Source organism: Lissotriton vulgaris, chromosome 11, assembly GCF_964263255.1.
Source record: "Lissotriton vulgaris chromosome 11, aLisVul1.2, whole genome shotgun sequence".
NCBI classification, from domain to species: domain Eukaryota; kingdom Metazoa; phylum Chordata; class Amphibia; order Caudata; family Salamandridae; genus Lissotriton; species Lissotriton vulgaris.
Window position 1 is genome coordinate 403,583,729 of NC_141699.1, and position 18,692 is coordinate 403,602,420.

The following is an 18,692-nucleotide window of genomic DNA, read 5'->3' on the forward strand; positions in this document are numbered from 1 at the left end:
TCTCTTCATTGAAAGAAAGTAAGATTTACTCACCATTAGAGTAGTGTATCATTTGTCTTTGCTATTCCAGTCAAACAAATGAAAATCCTCTAGTAAGAACGCATAAGAAAACATGTGCCCTAAAAGTTTAAGAGCAATACATGTAATCAGCTAAAAGCAGACAAGTTTGTATTCTGCCTGCTCCCCTGCTGTGTATCCCGTCACCTAGTTAGCTCCTGGAGAGAGAATACTTAATGAGCAAGACAGATCCAGGAAAAGGCGGCTGTGTTCTAGGATTTTAGGGACCTAATGCGAAGAATACAGGAATTACAAAGGTAACTTCATTTATATTGATAGTCCTAACTTCTTCAGTTGTATGAATCTGATGATTCCCAAGACTAAGATAAAGATGTATTGAAAAGCAACATCAGGCGAGAGAAGGTATTACAACATGGCAGATGCCAGAGGGTAGTAAATTCAGTCAACCACGAAACAAGCTACCAAAAAATTTGCGTTTCTTTTACCCAAAAGTAGCACCACTGATTGTGACAAGACTGAAGTCACAAGGAGATAGAGAATCAAAAAAGCTAATTTAAATTAAAACAAGACATTTGGATATTTAACTAAATTTAAAGTAGTGAGAAAAAGATAGATAAACGCTACAAGGTGGCCACAACAGCAGAGGACTGCAGACAGATTTAATTAGGAGTTACATGAGTGCGACACAAAAGAACATTACAAAGAAATGCAGAGCAGTAAGTGGCCCATGGTATTAAATAAAAAAAAAACAGAATAGGGAATTTTGAAGGCATGTCGGAGGTCGTGGTGAATTGTTAAGAACTACTGGGAAGGGGAACAAGCCTAAAGTGGGCACAAGGCAGGTGTATCCCTTCCGCAACCTCAGCAAGACAACAGCACAAGAAACATAAAAAGTGTACAGGCAGCACAAGAACATCTAGAAAGAATGGAGTAGACAGTGCTAACCAAATGACTTTTACTATTGCACAATTTTTCAAAGCCGCACAGTTTTTTACTCAATATTTTAAGCTTAACTTTTTGTCCCAAGTTTTATGGCAACCATGCAAGCTTAATATCAGACAAGGACAATACTCAAACCCATAAGACAACATATTTTAAGAAAGTTTACAAGTAAAATGAGGAGCTGATACAAAAGTCAAAAAAGGCCTCATTAACTTTAAAAGAATATTTCCTCTGTCCTCAAACACTGATGAATGTGCTGTGGAGGAAAGGTCGAATATAATAATGCAGAAATGAATGACATTTAGAACAAAAAGGTCTTTAGAGGACGTATGCCTCTTAACGGTAATCTTTTGTATTGCTGTCTTTTGTTTTATTTTTTCATCGCTTAAATGAGATCTAGAATCTCCTATAACAGAAAAAGCTGATTGTAGGCTAAACTTTCAGACACTGAAGCCCTGAGATGGAGGGTTGAGTTGAACAATCGGACCCTCCCCCATCAAAGAAATATTTTCCTGCAAGAAACAAGACAGTGAGGAAATTTCATTGGGAGGTCTGAGACTAGATTTTAAGTAGGCTTGAAGAAACCATCAGTATCATTCGCAAAGTGTGCTTTGAGGAGTTCTTTTCAGATCAGTCCCAGTTGAGGAAACAGTGCCAGCATATGAGCCCGATTAAGAGTCTAGCCTGCGGACTACTCCACCACAAATATGATGAAAGTCTTGTCTGCTTTATTGCAAGTGCAGTATATTCTTTGGCACTTGTAAGAAGGCAAAAGAGATATCTGTCAAGCTGCGATGAAGTAACCCATCCACCAGACTTTAAATCAAGCACTTTTGTCTCTTCACCCCAAAGAGATTGACCATCACATACCTGGGAAGATGTCCATTTGGTAAAGTGGAAAAAAGTCTAATAGTAGTTTCCACCATTTCTAAGAAATGCACTTTGATATATCTAGATGCATGGTCCACCCAAAATACACAGGTCACAATCTATTGAGCCTGTACAAAGAATTAATTTTGCCTGCTTGTTAGCATAGTGTGAAAAAGTGCCTCTTTTTACAAAGTTAGCCCCCACGTTTTGCTTGGTTTTGATGTGGTTTCAATTGTAGTGCACAGGGTCCCTGCCAACCAGGTCCCCTGCGCCAGTGCTTCTTCCCTAAAACATATCCACAATTGGTACGTCTGTCCCGTGTAAGTCCCTAGTAAGTGGTACCTAGGACCTGTGAACTGAAGAGAGTCCCCTGGGATACCCTCACCAGGACCATGTCACTGCCCTTGCAGCTTGCATGCACCTGTGAGGTAGAAAAAAACAAAGTCGACATGGCACCCTGCCTGGGTACCATGCCAGACAGCACTGCATCTGGAGGTCTAGTTAAGACACCCCTCCAGCAGGCCTTACAGCCCTAAGGCAGGGTGCACTAAATCCCAGGTGAGAGCATAACTGCAAGAACAGACATACAATATTTGGTTCCATTCCGTAATATTGTAAATATCATTGAAGCCATAGAGAGTACATGGGCTTTGAACTCGACAACTCTAGTTCCACATCACCATGAAGGTTCCACTAAACACAGGAGAATTTGGTACCAAACTACCCCTCTCACTAAATCCACGCTGATGCCAGTGTGAGATTTAGTCTACCATCTACTCAAAGGGTGCCTCAGAAATGCCCCCTGAAAACCTGCCAACCCTGGTGTGGTCTCTGAACCCCCAGTCTCTGCTGCTAGTAGCAGATGGCAGCCCCTGGTTTACACCCCCAGTTTGGGTGGGAAATCCGGCAGGCACATTTAGGAGAATAGGAGGTGTACACACCTCTGCCAACTCCACCCCTAAGGTGGGGGAGGAAAAGTGAAGCACATCTTTCGGTCCCTGCGATCTTGAAGATGGGGAGACCCCCTCCAATCAGGGCTAGGTCTATGCACCCACCCACAGGAGGGTGGCACATAGAGGGTGTAGTCACCCCAGTTTAGGTGCCCATTGGCCCTACCTGCTACTCCTCTAAGGTGCCTGACCCCAGACCTAGACGATCTAAGAAGAAAGAAGACATCCCTGCAGAGTAGACTGAAGGCGTCAACTGCCTTGGCCCCAGCCCTACTGGCCTCTCTCCAGCTTCAGCAAACCTACGACCTGTCTTGCAGCCAGTGACCTCTGAAAACCCTTGAAGGACTGCTGCCTTCGAAAAGGACTTTAATCTCCCATGGATATAGGACTCGTCCAAAAGAAAACATCTCAAAGGGCTCTGGATCCAACTGGAACCACGATCCCTGCCCTCTCTGTCACCTATGCCCATGGCCTGAGTCGGAGTGGCCCACCTGCCCTGTGAAGTCTCCTCAGGGATCCGGACCTTGACCGCTCCGGACCTTCACGACGACGCCTGAAGGCTGAATCTGGAGACTCCCCTTGACCGATACTGGTTCCGGTAAGAAAACTTAAATGGCAAAAGGCAACCCTGCACCCAAAGCCCCTGGGCCTTGGGGAGCTGAACCGACGGTGCCCCTACGACCCCTTACATCTCTACTTACCCCTGTTGTCGTTGGTCTCCTCTTGCAACCTCCAAGGTGGCGCATGCAGCCTGTCAAAAGAAGAAACTCCATTCAAAAGATTTGGGTGCCGGAGCTGATTTTGCACCCATCGCGGATTTTTCACCCTGCACCCCGCCACTCCTGTGCCGTTAGTGGTGTATGTTTGGTGCTGCTTTGTGGCCTCCCCTGTGCTTGTGCTAACCACCAAACCTTGGCCTCTACAAATAATCCACTTACCTGCAAGCAGTGAGGCTACAGGCACCCATAGACTCCAGTGAAAGGCATTGGGCCAGACTAAGACTTTGAACTCTGCACCTGGCCGCCCGTGTGCCATTGGTGGTGCAGTTTTGGTACTCACCTGTCCCTTGCTCCTTGCTGACCTTTGAGGCCGAAGACTGGATTTGTAAGTGTGGTACTTACCTGTGGTTTACCACATTGTTTTCCTCATAGGATAACACTGAACTGCTTCAAAAATATTCGAAGTGTCGACTTTTGAAAGTGAAAAGTATTTTTTATTTGGAAACAAACTTACCTTATTGCGAAGATCTTGGTCTTAAAATAAAATACAAAAGAAGTATATTTCCAAAATTGTTGTGGATCCCCTTATTGAGTCATGTGTCTATTATTGGTCTTCACATGGTATACATATATCAGCCCTGCATGACTCCCCTACGCCATACAAGGGAAAACATTTAGGATTAAGAAAATTATTCTTACATCTAGGTTGTCTATAATGTGAATTGCATCCTGAAGGGATCAAAAGCCAAAGAGTACACAGCTACCAAGAGTGGCACCCCATGGAGGACAGAGCCACAGGGTGGTACAGAGCCACACAGAGTGATACAGAGCCACACAGAGTAGTACAGAGCCACACAGAAAGGCACCCCATCAATGTTCGACAAACCAGATGCAAAGGTGAAAAAAGAACACACTAAAGAAGACTGGATTTTAGATACCTGTGACATTTCTTTTTTCTATTTGGAATTCTGTGGGAATGGAAATCGTTCGGTTCTTCCCAACAAGTAGGAAGGTTGTTTTTATGTGAAAACTTCTCTCGCAATGAGGTTGTATAGGAATATTTGACCGCGAATTTGCAAAGCCACAAGTAGAGGTAATTTTAGTATGAAATACAGGGAACGGATGGGATGTTCCTATAAGTGAAGATACTCAGCCAACACTTGTGTCTAGTCCTGGCATTTTTAGGTTTTGACTAGCCAATGCGTACGAAGTACGCATGGCTAGAAAAAACTTAATGATGTGTGTGTGTGAGGACTGGACCGTCCCCACTCTCTCATTGGCTAGCTCCATAAATGGAGGCTAGCCATTGAGAGAAGGCTGTGTCCATCAATCTCGGACCAGATTCGGGGGTGTTCCCGAGAATTTTTGGTTTTTGGCTAAGTCAGCCGAAAGCCTCTTCTCGTCAACGCCCCCGAATCTGGTCCGGGATTGAGGGCACCCGCCTTCCTGCTCCTGTCTCCTGTTTGTGATTATGGTCCACAGTGAAAAGGCTCTCGTGAACTGTAATGTTTCCGCACTCATTGTGCACGGACTCAGTTGCTGACGAAGTGTTGAAGTCTGAGGCAGTCTCTGAAGGAAGCCTTTATGTCTTCTACAATTACACTGAAAGGAAGCCTGTTTGCATGAACCATCGTAACAAGGAAAATATTTTCAAATATAGGTTACGGCTGAGGCTTCGACTAGAGCGGGACAGAATTGTGTAAGAGCCAAGACAAGGGGGGTAGCTAGTGTGTTTCTGTTTACTTTGAGTCTTCAACGGAACTGGAGTGAGGAGCACCTGACACGGTTTCTGGCATACCCTATGGAACTGGAATTCCGCCACTTCCTTCCTTGAACTGTATTTTAGTTCCCCTTGTCTAAAGCGCTCCGAAGGAATCTCAAAGCTAGGCGCAGCGCTTGTGAAATTTTCTAGATTAGTAACTTTTCAAAATAGGACCCATGCGTCATCGTTTAGTGCAATACTACATAATACCTGAAGATGGCGGCAGCGCTCTTTGGAGTCCGGTCTAACTCACGCAAGCAGCTCACTGTTCCGAGTTTGTTAGCCGGCTGCTGGCATCTGTCTCAGAGATGTCAAACACCCAGAGCCAGGTTTCTCCCCACCTTGTGGCTTGTCATTTTGACCTTTATCTGCATTCATTTGTTTCTTTAGTACATATAGTTTGAATGATCGCAGTTCTTTAAAAGCACCTTTTCATGTTGTTCCAACAGTTGTCATATTTCGGTTTATTTTTTCTTGTTCATAGAAAGCGCTGCAGAGCTCTCGTCGTCGCCTCGGAGCGCTCCATCATTTCTCATTCAGGAGTCGAAGCACGGGGCCGCGCATCCAGCCCGGTAAAAGTGCACGAGTACCATTTGTATGTGTTCAGTAAAGTGCCTGTGATGGTGTAAACCCGAGTTGCAGCAGCTCCCTGGCACCGCCTCACTCGCGCCAATGAAAAACCTTTTCCCAATGGTGTAAAGAGGCTGGTGTGACTCCAGCAACGCTCGCGCCTCCCTAAATCCGTTCCACTCAAAGCCTTTGATAAAGTAAACAAAACTTGGCGTAAAAGTAAAACGCGTAACGAGCATGCCTTACTTTACTCCTGTGGTGTTGTAAACATGGTGTAGGGCACCTGGTTTAAATCTAAGATGTTAATGTATCACCCTTACTTTTTACTCCCATGGATGTCTTTGTGAGAATGTTGAAAAACGGCTGGTGTAAATCTCGATTCCGTAATGGTACCTTTATTTTACTCCAGAGGACGTCTTTGTGGACCCGACGGCTGGTGTATATCTAAACTGCTTAGACGCCATCTTTACGTTACTCCAGAGGGCGTCTTTGTGACTCGAATGTTACACCAGTAACCCCCCTCTCTCCCCACTGGTAGCCCGTGTGTTTTTTTTAATATAAGATTTTTCATCCTGAATAAAGATGCAATCTCTAGTGATGAAAGACTTGTCGACTAGCGTGACGTAGGTTCCAGCCAGGGTATCTCACCAGGTTTGGCTATCCCCAGGGCTTTAAAGGACGGGCACTGAGTACCGGCACTTCTCAAGAGTGACGGAACACTTTGAATTGGAGAGTACCTGCACTTCTCAAGAGTGACCGAATACTTTGAATTGGAGAGTACCTGCACTTCTCAAGAGTGACCGAATACTTTGAATTGGAGAGTACCTGCACTTCTCAAGAGTGACGGAACACTTTGAATTGGAGAGTACCTGCACTTCTCAAGAGTGACCGAATACTTTGAATTGGAGAGTACCTGCACTTCTCAAGAGTGACGGAACACTTTGAATTGGAGAGTACCGGCACTTCTCAAGAGTGACCGAATACTTTGAATTGGAGAGTACCTGCACCTTTGTGAGAATGTTGAAAAACGGCTGGTGTAAATCTCGATTCCGTAATGGTACCTTTATTTTACTCCAGAGGACGTCTTTGTGGACCCGACGGCTGGTGTATATCTAAACTGCTTAGACGCCATCTTTACGTTACTCCAGAGGGCGTCTTTGTGACTCGAATGTTACACCAGTAACCCCCCTCTCTCCCCACTGGTAGCCCGTGTGTTTTTTTTAATATAAGATTTTTCATCCTGAATAAAGATGCAATCTCTAGTGATGAAAGACTTGTCGACTAGCGTGACGTAGGTTCCAGCCAGGGTATCTCACCAGGTTTGGCTATCCCCAGGGCTTTAAAGGACGGGCACTGAGTACCGGCACTTCTCAAGAGTGACGGAACACTTTGAATAGGAGAGTACCAGCACTTCTCAAGAGTGACGGAATTGAATTGGAGAGTACCTGCACTTCTCAAGAGGGATGGAACACTTTGAATTGGAGAGTACCAGCACTTCTCAAGAGTGACGGAACACTTTGAATTGGAGAGTACCAGCACTTCTCAAGAGTGACCGAATACTTTGAATTGGAGAGTACCTGCACTTCTCAAGAGTGACGGAACACTTTGAATTGGAGAGTACCAGCACTTCTCAAGAGTGACGGAACACTTTGAATTGGAGAGTACCAGCACTTCTCAAGAGTGACGGAACACTTTGAATTGGAGAGTACCAGCACTTCTCAAGAGTGACGGAATTGAATTGGAGAGTACCTGCACTTCTCAAGAGGGATGGAACACTTTGAATTGGAGAGTACCAGCACTTCTCAAGAGTGACGGAACACTTTGAATTGGAGAGTACCAGCACTTCTCAAGAGTGACGGAATTGAATTGGAGAGTACCTGCACTTCTCAAGAGTGACAGAACACTTTGAATTGGAGAGTACCTGCACTTCTCAAGAGTGACCGAATACTTTGAATTGGAGAGTACCTGCACTTCTCAAGAGTGACCGAATACTTTGAATTGGAGAGTACCTGCACTTCTCAAGAGTGACGGAACACTTTGAATTGGAGAGTACCTGCACTTCTCAAGAGTGACCGAATACTTTGAATTGGAGAGTACCTGCACTTCTCAAGAGTGACGGAACACTTTGAATTGGAGAGTACCGGCACTTCTCAAGAGTGACCGAATACTTTGAATTGGAGAGTACCTGCACCTTTGTGAGAATGTTGAAAAACGGCTGGTGTAAATCTCGATTCCGTAATGGTACCTTTATTTTACTCCAGAGGACGTCTTTATGGACCCGACGGCTGGTGTACATCTAAACTGCTTAGACGCCATCTTTACGTTACTCCAGAGGGCGTCTTTGTGACTCGAATGTTACACCAGTAACCCCCCTCTCTCCCCACTGGTAGCCCGTGTGTTTTTTTTAATATAAGATTTTTCATCCTGAATAAAGATGCAATCTCTAGTGATGAAAGACTTGTCGACTAGCGTGACGTAGGTTCCAGCCAGGGTATCTCACCAGGTTTGGCTATCCCCAGGGCTTTAAAGGACGGGCACTGAGTACCGGCACTTCTCAAGAGTGACGGAACACTTTGAATTGGAGAGTACCAGCACTTCTCAAGAGTGACGGAATTGAATTGGAGAGTACCTGCACTTCTCAAGAGTGACGGAACACTTTGAATTGGAGAGTACCAGCACTTCTCAAGAGTGACGGAATTGAATTGGAGAGTACCTGCACTTCTCAAGAGTGATGGAACACTTTGAATTGGAGAGTACCAGCACTTCTCAAGAGTGACGGAACACTTTGAATTGGAGAGTACCAGCACTTCTCAAGAGTGACGGAATTGAATTGGAGAGTACCTGCACTTCTCAAGAGTGACGGAACACTTTGAATTGGAGAGTACCTGCACTTCTCAAGAGTGACCGAATACTTTGAATTGGAGAGTACCTGCACTTCTCAAGAGTGACCGAATACTTTGAATTGGAGAGTACCTGCACTTCTCAAGAGTGACGGAACACTTTGAATTGGAGAGTACCTGCACTTCTCAAGAGTGACCGAATACTTTGAATTGGAGAGTACCTGCACTTCTCAAGAGTGACGGAACACTTTGAATTGGAGAGTACCGGCACTTCTCAAGAGTGACCGAATACTTTGAATTGGAGAGTACCTGCACCTTTGTGAGAATGTTGAAAAACGGCTGGTGTAAATCTCGATTCCGTAATGGTACCTTTATTTTACTCCAGAGGACGTCTTTGTGGACCCGACGGCTGGTGTATATCTAAACTGCTTAGACGCCATCTTTACGTTACTCCAGAGGGCGTCTTTGTGACTCGAATGTTACACCAGTAACCCCCCTCTCTCCCCACTGGTAGCCCGTGTGTTTTTTTAATATAAGATTTTTCATCCTGAATAAAGATGCAATCTCTAGTGATGAAAGACTTGTCGACTAGCGTGACGTAGGTTTCAGCCAGGGTATCTCACCAGGTTTGGCTATCCCCAGGGCTTTAAAGGACGGGCACTGAGTACAGGCACTTCTCAAGAGTGACGGAACACTTTGAATTGGAGAGTACCAGCACTTCTCAAGAGTGACGGAATTGAATTGGAGAGTACCTGCACTTCTCAAGAGTGACGGAACACTTTGAATTGGATAGTACCTGCACTTCTCAAGAGTGACGGAACACTTTGATTTGGAGAGTACCTGCACTTCTCAAGAGTGACGGAATACTTTGAATTGGAGAGTACCTGCACTTCTCAAGAGTGACGGAACACTTTGAATTGGAGAGTACCAGCACTTCTCAAGAGTGACGGAATTGAATTGGAGAGTACCTGCACTTCTCAAGAGTGACGGAATACTTTGTATTGGAGAGTACCAGCACTTCTCAAGAGTGACGGAACACTTTGAATTGGAGAGTACCAGCACTTCTCAAGAGTGACGGAACACTTTGAATTGGAGAGTACCAGCACTTCTCAAGAGTGACGGAATTGAATTGGAGAGTACCTGCACTTCTCAAGAGTGACGGAACACTTTGAATTGGAGAGTACCAGCACTTCTCAAGAGTGACGGAATTGAATTGGAGAGTACCTGCACTTCTCAAGAGTGACGGAACACTTTGAATTGGAGAGTACCTGCACTTCTCAAGAGTGACCGAATACTTTGAATTGGAGAGTACCTGCACTTCTCAAGAGTGACCGAATACTTTGAATTGGAGAGTACCTGCACTTCTCAAGAGTGACCGAATACTTTGAATTGGAGAGTACCTGCACTTCTCAAGAGTGACAGAACACTTTGAATTGGAGAGTACCTGCACTTCTCAAGAGTGACCGAATACTTTGAATTGGAGAGTACCTGCACTTCTCAAGAGTGACGGAACACTTTGAATTGGAGAGTACCGGCACTTCTCAAGAGTGACCGAATACTTTGAATTGGAGAGTACCTGCACTTCTCAAGAGTGACGGAACACTTTGATTTGGAGAGTACCTGCACTTCTCAAGAGTGACGGAACACTTTGAATTGGAGAGTACCTGCACTTCTCAAGAGTGACAGAATACTTTGAATTGGAGAGTACCTGCACTTCTCAAGAGTGACCGAATACTTTGAATTGGAGAGTACCTGCACTTCAAGGGAACCAGGCAGTCTCACTAGATGGTGGGGGGTGTAGGGACGGGGGGAGGGAAGCTCAACAGGCTCTTAGGGGGAGAGGGGAGGTTGGGGACAGGAATCGTATTTTTTACAAGGAACACAAAATATATACAGGGGGAGATGGGAATGAGGTTGATGAGAAAAGGCTGGGTCCAGGGCTGGTATCCGATCTATATGGTAACCTTGATAGATTTGGATGACTAAATTGAAAATACTTTCATTGAATATATGCGGCCTGAATGATAATAAGAAAAGGCAGAAAGTGGCAGAAGGGCTCAGGCTATCTGCAGCCGATATAATATGTCTCCAGGAGACTCACAATGAGGGATCACAGCAATATCTTTTGAAAACACTTGGATATAGACTTATCTAGCTACATCTCAGGGGTCACGTACAAAAGGGGTAGCCATCTTGGCAAAAGGAGGAGGGATTCAGTTCTCGCGTTCAAACGCGGATAAATTCGGACGATACGTGATAACTGAGTGCTGCTATAATAAAGGGAAAAATAAATTGACACTATGCACTGTTTATGGCAATATTAGTGATGATCAGGAAGTGTTGAATAATATCTCCAACGAATTGGTACATTGGCCCCTCCCTATTATTGTCTGTGGAGATCTTAACATCCATTTACCTAACGAATGGTTATCTGACTCAGGCTTTGTTTATAATGGTAGGAAACGGAAGGTATACCAATCTCTGAAAGATTTGTGTGCACTTCATGGATTAATAGATGGGTGGTCAGAGGCACACCCGGGGAATCCTGGTTATACTTATTATTCTTACCCTCATTCTAGGCATTTAAGACTGGACTATATGCTTATGTCCTGCACTTTAAAATCAAGTTGCCAAATAAAAAAACACACAAGAATTCTTTCGGACCACAATCCACTTGAACTTACTATAACAGTGGGGGCCAATAGACCAACAGTTACTAGATGGACGTTCGAAAGAGCGTTATTGAAGAACGATGAATATTGCACGCATATGAGGAACTGGATTCTGGCCTTTCTGGAAGACAATATAGGGTCCACCTCAATAGAAAATGTGTGGGATACTCTGAAGGCATGTATCAGGGGTGAAACTATGCGATTCTCATTCCAACGTAACAATTTAGAAAAACAAAAAATGAGGTCCGTGGAACAAAGTCTGCAGATAGCTGAAGAAAATCTGATCAAGGCAGTACAGGATGGAGAGTACCAGCACTTCTCAAGAGTGACGGAACACTTTGAATTGGAGAGTACCAGCACTTCTCAAGAGTGACGGAATTGAATTGGAGAGTACCTGCACTTCTCAAGAGTGACGGAACACTTTGAATTGGAGAGTACCTGCACTTCTCAAGAGTGACCGAATACTTTGAATTGGAGAGTACCTGCACTTCTCAAGAGTGACAGAATACTTTGAATTGGAGAGTACCTGCACTTCTCAAGAGTGACCGAATACTTTGAATTGGAGAGTACCTGCACTTCTCAAGAGTGACGGAACACTTTGAATTGGAGAGTACCTGCACTTCTCAAGTATGACGGAATACTTTGAATTGGAGAGTACCTGCACTTCTCAAGAGTGACGGAACACTTTGAATTGGAGAGTACCGGCACTTCTCAAGAGTGACCGAATACTTTGAATTGGAGAGTACCTGCACTTCTCAAGAGTGACGGAACACTTTGATTTGGAGAGTACCTGCACTTCTCATGAGTGACGGAACACTTTGAATTGGAGAGTACCAGCACTTCTCAAGAGTGACGGAATTGAATTGGAGAGTACCTGCACTTCTCAAGAGTGACGGAACACTTTGAATTGGAGAGTACCTGCACTTCTCAAGAGTGACGGAATACTTTGAATTGGAGAGTACCAGCACTTCTCAAGAGTGACGGAACACTTTGAATTGGAGAGTACCAGCACTTCTCAAGAGTGACGGAACACTTTGAATTGGAGAGTACCTGCACTTCTCAAGAGTGACGGAACACTTTGAATTGGAGAGTACCTGCAATTCTCAAGAGTGAATGGAACACTTTGAATTGGAGAGTACCTGCACTTCTCAAGAGTGACGGAACACTTTGAATTGGAGAGTACCTGCACTTCTCAAGAGTGACGGAACACTTTGATTTGGAGAGTACCTGCACTTCTCAAGAGTGACGGAACACTTTGAATTGGAGAGTACCTGCACTTCTCAAGAGTGACGACCACTTTGAATTGGAGAGTACCAGCACTTCTCAAGAGTGACGGAATTGAATTGGAGAGTACCTGCACTTCTCAAGAGTGACGGAACACTTTGAATTGGAGAGTACCTGCACTTCTCAAGAGTGACCGAATACTTTGAATTGGAGAGTACCAGCACTTCTCAAGAGTGACGAACACTTTGAATTGGAGAGTACCTGCACTTCTCAAGAGTGACGGAATACTCTTCATTGGAGAGTACCCGCACTTCTCAAGAGTGACAGAATACTCTTGGAGAGTACCTGCACTTCTCAAGAGTGACGGAACACTTTGAATTGGAGAGTACCTGCACTTCTCAAGAGTGACGGAATACTTTGAATTGGAGAGTACCTGCACTTCTCAAGAGTGACGGAATACTTTGAATTGAGACGGAATACTTTGAATTGGAGAGTACCTGCACTTCTCAAGAGTGACGGAATACTTTGAATTGGAGAGTACCAGCACTTCTCAAGAGTGACGGAACACTTTGAATTGGAGGGTACCTGCACTTCTCAAGAGTGACGGAATACTCTTCATTGGAGATTGGCGGCACTTCAAAGAAGCTAGCAGGTACTCTGGTGTAGGATTCCTGCACGTCTGTTTTTCTCCTTTCAAGCACCGTCTCTCCCAGTTGTAAATAGAGACTTTCCGCTCTACAAAGCATTTTTCAAGCAGTGGCGAGCTGGCCTGGTGCTGGAGGGAGCCCACGGTGCGTCTAGGAGGGTGATGGGTCTGTCAGGCCTCAAACAGGGGTTCACGCAGTGCTGGTTTTTAGGTTTTGACTGGCGATGCGCACGTACGTGCGCATGCGCCAAAAAACCTTATGATTTGTGTGTGGGGTCGGGTATCCGCCCCAGTCTCTTATTGGCTAGCTCCATAAATGGAGGCTAGCCATTGGGAGAAGGCTGTGTCCGTCAATCTCGGACCAGATTCGGGGGCGTTCCCGAGAATTATTGGCTTTTGGCTACGTCAGCCGAAAGCCTCTTCTCGTCAACGCCCCCGAATCTGGTCCGGGATTGAGGGCACCCGCCTTCCTGCTCCTGTCTCACGCGGCGCCCGGGCCGTCACGTCCTGCTTCCAAAGGCAGGGGTTTGTTACGGGCAAATTTGCGATGGCGCTTTAATCATGGCGCATGCAGCGCTGCCTCCTTCTGCTTCCCGCACCGGTCCGGGCTGCTGCGTGCAGTGAAAATCTAATAACCAGCACCGCGCCTAATTCAGTTACAGTCACTTCCACGGACGTCTCGTTGTGTCATGGGTGTGGTTTTGATGAAAGGGAGCGGACACAGGGGAAGCATCCGAGCGTCTGCGGAGCCAAGAGAGGGCAGAAGCTGAAGGTACCACCAGGGAGGGGCAGGCAGGGCAGGCGGCTGAACACGAGCTCGAGCCAGGAGATCCATTATCAAGGTGAGGAGGGGTTAGTGGGTGCTCTAGAAAAACATGCATGTTATCGAAATGCTCAAAGGTCAGTGTTCACCTTCCTCCCTCTTTCACACTTATTTAACACAGCCTGTTATCGCTTGAGACAACTTCTCGGGGGGGGGGGGGGGGGTATTCCTCATACAAGTGCGAGTTCCTGTCGAGTACTTTGCAGCAGTGATAGCGCACATCTTTTACCCTCGCGCCGTTTACCTGCACACACAACAAACTGGGCCTCCATTTACTCGACCAGAGAAAGCCACCTGCGGCCCAGCCAAGGGGTGTAAACGGGCTGAAGGAATGCTGGAATGCACACAGTGCGGTGCTTGTTCAAGGGAGGGCTGGATGCCGTCGGTGTCCTCCAAGAGCAGGCTCCGAGCGGAAGTACTCGTGAATGAGTACCGTTTGTTTACATGGTAACGGGGGAGGACCGGTATTAGTGAATATGCTCTGCAGAGGCTGCTGTAGAAACCGGTGTGCTTGTGTAAAGAGGTGTTACTACAATGTTAGTGCTAGTGCTTCGCATACATTGGGCACCTGCAGTAAAGGGCGTGGCCCCTTAGGGCTTTAATGCAGCCGGCAGCCAAGCCAAGCCCGATTTATCGACTTGCATTGACGTGAAGGGTTTTACAAGAGGGAGAAAGTTGGAGTACAGGCATTCTTAGCACAAAAACTGTATAGCCTCGTGCCTAAATCGGGAATTATGGTATGTATTGCATACGTTGCGTTTCCACAACTCCCCCGGCTCCTGGTTCTCTCCAAACCCTTTCTCTAACATTACACAAATCAACAGCCATCTGACACACACACACGTGCATTTGTCTGCTCTCTGTGGACCGAACAGTACTATAGAAATAAAGTCACCATCTGTTGCGAGGTCCAGTGTTGTCGGGCCCGGTAATTAATGTGCAAGAAAGAGTATGCAGCGTTCAGCCTGTGGTACATGTGCCGACTGTACATGGTCAGGTGATTTCAGTTACGGCAAGCAGTGGTAGTGTGGCCAGCGGTTGATGTGCATTAAAACAAGCATTGGCAAAGCCAGAAGTTTTCGCATGTGCAAGAGCCATTAGGTTTGCCAATATGTTTTAGCCATGTTGTACACCAGAGTACCTTCTGTAAGGTGGAGTGTTGTAAGGTGGAGTGTTGTAAGGTGGAGTGTTGTAAGGTGGAGTGTTGTAAGGTGGAGTGGTGTAAGGTGGAGTGGTGTAAGGTGGAGTGGTGTAAGGTGGAGTGGTGTAAGGTGGAGTGGTGTAAGGTGGAGAGGTGTAAGGTGGAGTGGTGTAAGGTGGAGTGGTGTAAGGTGGAGTGGTGTAAGGTGGAGTGGAGTGAAGTGTTGTAAGGTGAAGTGTTGTAAGGTGAAGTGTTGGAAGGTGAAGTGTTGGAAGGTGAAGTGTTGGAAGGTGAAGTGGTGTAAGGTGAAGTGGTGTAAGGTGAAGTGGTGTAAGGTGAAGTGGTGTAAGGTGAAGTGGTGTAAGGTGAAGTGGTGTAAGGTGAAGTGGTGTAAGGTGAAGTGGTGTAAGGTGAAGTGGTGTAAGGTGAAGTAGTGTTATGGAGCTGAGTGGGCGGATGGATGTGTGAGCGGATGGATGAATAGGTGGAAGGATGAGTGGATGGATGAGTAGGTGGGCAGCTGGAGGGAGGGACGAGGGAGCGGATGTATGATGAGGTCGGCGGGCGCCTGCTTTGATAGATGAGTGGGTACCGAAATGGACAAGTGGGCAGCTGGGTGGGTGAATGAAGAGATTGGCAAGCGCATGCGTAGATAGATGAGCGGGTGGATCAGTGGCTGGGTGTTCAGATGGGTTAGATGAGTGGTTGAATTTGCTATTGTAAATGACAATGCCATTTATGTTAAAAAAAACATAAATAAAAATAATGTCAAGAGCAATGCCAATAGCTCTAACTTTAACAAAGGCAAAACCATTGCATTGTAAATGCTTGTTAATTGTTGTTTTGCAATGGCACCAGATTAAACTTTTTACATTCACTGTTGAAAAATGAGTAGAAAAAATCTCCAAAAAGGTTGGTGATAAATGGTTTCATGTGGACATAATACAGTCATCTGTTGAGGTAGAGGTATATGTGAATCATGCAGTAGCACCGACAACCATTAACTACAGTTAACACCAAATTGTAAGATTTATGCTGCTATTGCACTCTTTGCGTCACTTAGAGGGACTTGCGGTATTAGGTCCAGATAGAAATATGAATGTAAGTATCCTCCTCGTCTATCACAGGCAGTCAGTCAATCTCCATGCTGTAATAGTTTCAGAATCAACTAAGCTATAGTATAGCTAGCACTACTGTAGCAAGCACTACTACTTTGAAAATAAAATCGATCGGGTATTGTTTAATGACGAGTCATCCTCATCAACACCTCCATTGAGACAAATTAGAAGGCAGCGTCGTTTCCACTCCTGAAAAATATTGTTTTCCCATTTTAGGAGACTCAGAACCTCTGCCACCAGTACTTTAGGTTGTACTTGATGGTTGTGAGACTGAAAAGTAGTTAAGAGATGGAGTCAACCACTCAAGTCGCTGCAAAGAAAATTATTTGCCACTGAAGATGGTCATAAACTCTAGCCCTCTTCTTGTGGCTTGTGTTGCCTGACTGATGGGAGGGCATGTTCAAACAAGCAAATTTCGGTCAGTCCAGCCTTTTGAAGTATGCAGTATCATTGGACGAAAATAAAGCCATTTGCTATTGATCTATATGAGGCTTACTGATTATGAGAGGAATACGCTTGAGTGAAGTTGTTAGGGAAATGAAAACTGAGGTGATCGCTATAGGAAAGTGGACCTTTTTGATATTGTCATCCCCACTTTTTGCCCTGGTATTGGTTGCAAATTTGACAGAAGTGCACTGGGTTCCAGCTATCCAGGTCCGTAGGTCTCTTTCTCTAAAACTGTACAAAGGTTCCCACAATTGGAAATACTTTTAGCACCCTCTATAAGTCCACAGTAAATGGTACCCCTGGTACCTAGATCAAGGAGGAAAGGAGGGTCCAGAGGGCTGCATCATGGATTGTGCCACCCTAAAGGACCCTTCAGCACCTACATGTAAACTGCCATTCCAGGCTGCGTGCTATGGTGCAGAGAAATGTGAAGACACAACCTGGTACACCTCCTGTGTGCTATGCCTAAAGACACTGCATGCAGTATAGGTAAGCCACCTCTACAGTAGGCCTTACAGTCTTAAGGCAGGGTGCTCTATACTAAATGTGTGGGCATATCTGCATGAGCAGATACGCCCCTGTGATGCTTAAGTCGATTCTTAGACATTACAAGTGAACAGGGAAGCCATTTTGAGACCATGTGCTGGATACTGGTGTTTACGAGTTTCCCAGCTACATGATGGCTTCACTGAAACTAGAGATGTTTGGTATCAAACAACTCTTATTAATAAACCCACACTGATTCATGCACCCAGAGGGCACCTTAGAGGTGCCCACCGAAAACCTACTGACTATTAGTGTACTGGCTGACTGGTGTAGATCCACCAGCCACCACAAACAGGTTTCTGACCCCCTACAGGTGAAAGCCCATGCTCTCTGAAGGCAGAAACAATGCTTGCTCCGGCAAGAGGTATTGTCATCTCCTCCAAGCAGGATGGCTAAGTGATCAACATATCAAGGCAGGAGGCTTTAGAAGGCCTTGAAATGAAATGAAATGAAATGAATGAGACTTATATAGCGCACGACATTACCCTGGGGCATCTCAGCGCTTGCTTAGGGAACCCGTCCTGGTATTCCCCTGTGAGATACCCTGGCAGGGTATCCACAAGGTGAAAGCCAGGCATCCCACCGCGAGGGGCCGTTGTAGAGATTAAGCAAGCTATTGCCCAGAGTCGCAGAGTGTGAACCCGTGAGTCGAGAAGGCACCGGAGCGAGAATTAACGAGTCCGTGGAATTTTTGAGCCCAAGACCCGCCGAGGCGGGGAATTGAACCCTGGTCCCGGGCCGAACTCAAGCTCCAGGTCTGCCGCCTCTAACCCCTGAGCCACACTTCTCCACTTCTCCGCCTTGGCAACCTTTGATATGCAACCCAAGGCTTCCCCAGACAGGGGAAATGCCACCCTTTGCCCAAACCCATTTGGCACCAGGACCGGCGGAAAAATTGGCTAGTCAGGAGGCATGTTCCTCCCTCAGACCAGTGCTCTCCCCCTCACCCATAAGGTCGGCTACTTGATGTAAAAACAAATTTTAGAATTCCACCATCTTAGTTTTGGAGAAATTAGACTCACAGGGTCAGGGTTATTATGCCCACTACCCACAGGAAGTTGTCATATAGAGGGTGTAGTCGCCATAAAAGTAAGTAGCCCATTGGCTACTACCAGTTACTCCCCTTAACACCTCTAAATTGAGTACCCCCGACACCAGGAACTCAATTTCGATGGATCCAGAAGAAGAGGACATACCAGAGTTGCGAGAAAAGTGAGAACTGAAGACTTGCTGTGGACTGTTGGAGCAAATCCTGTAGGCTTGCACTAGTCTCGACAATCGTGCCCAGCGACTCGTCCTGCCGTTGAACATCTTCGAAGAACTCTTGGAGTCTCCCAGCAATTCGCAAATTGACAGTAATCTCCCTTGGAGAAGATGATCTTCTCCTCTCTAGTCCGCAGGTAC

The 18,692-nt window shown here is 45.9% G+C and overlaps 1 protein-coding gene across 3 annotated transcripts in view; it reads right to left on the reverse strand.

Annotated features, from left to right (window-relative positions):
* Positions 1-18,692, reverse strand: part of ELMOD3 (ELMO domain containing 3) — a 227,320-nt gene that overhangs the window by 48,327 nt on the left and 160,301 nt on the right. The gene's annotated exons all lie outside the window — the stretch shown is intronic.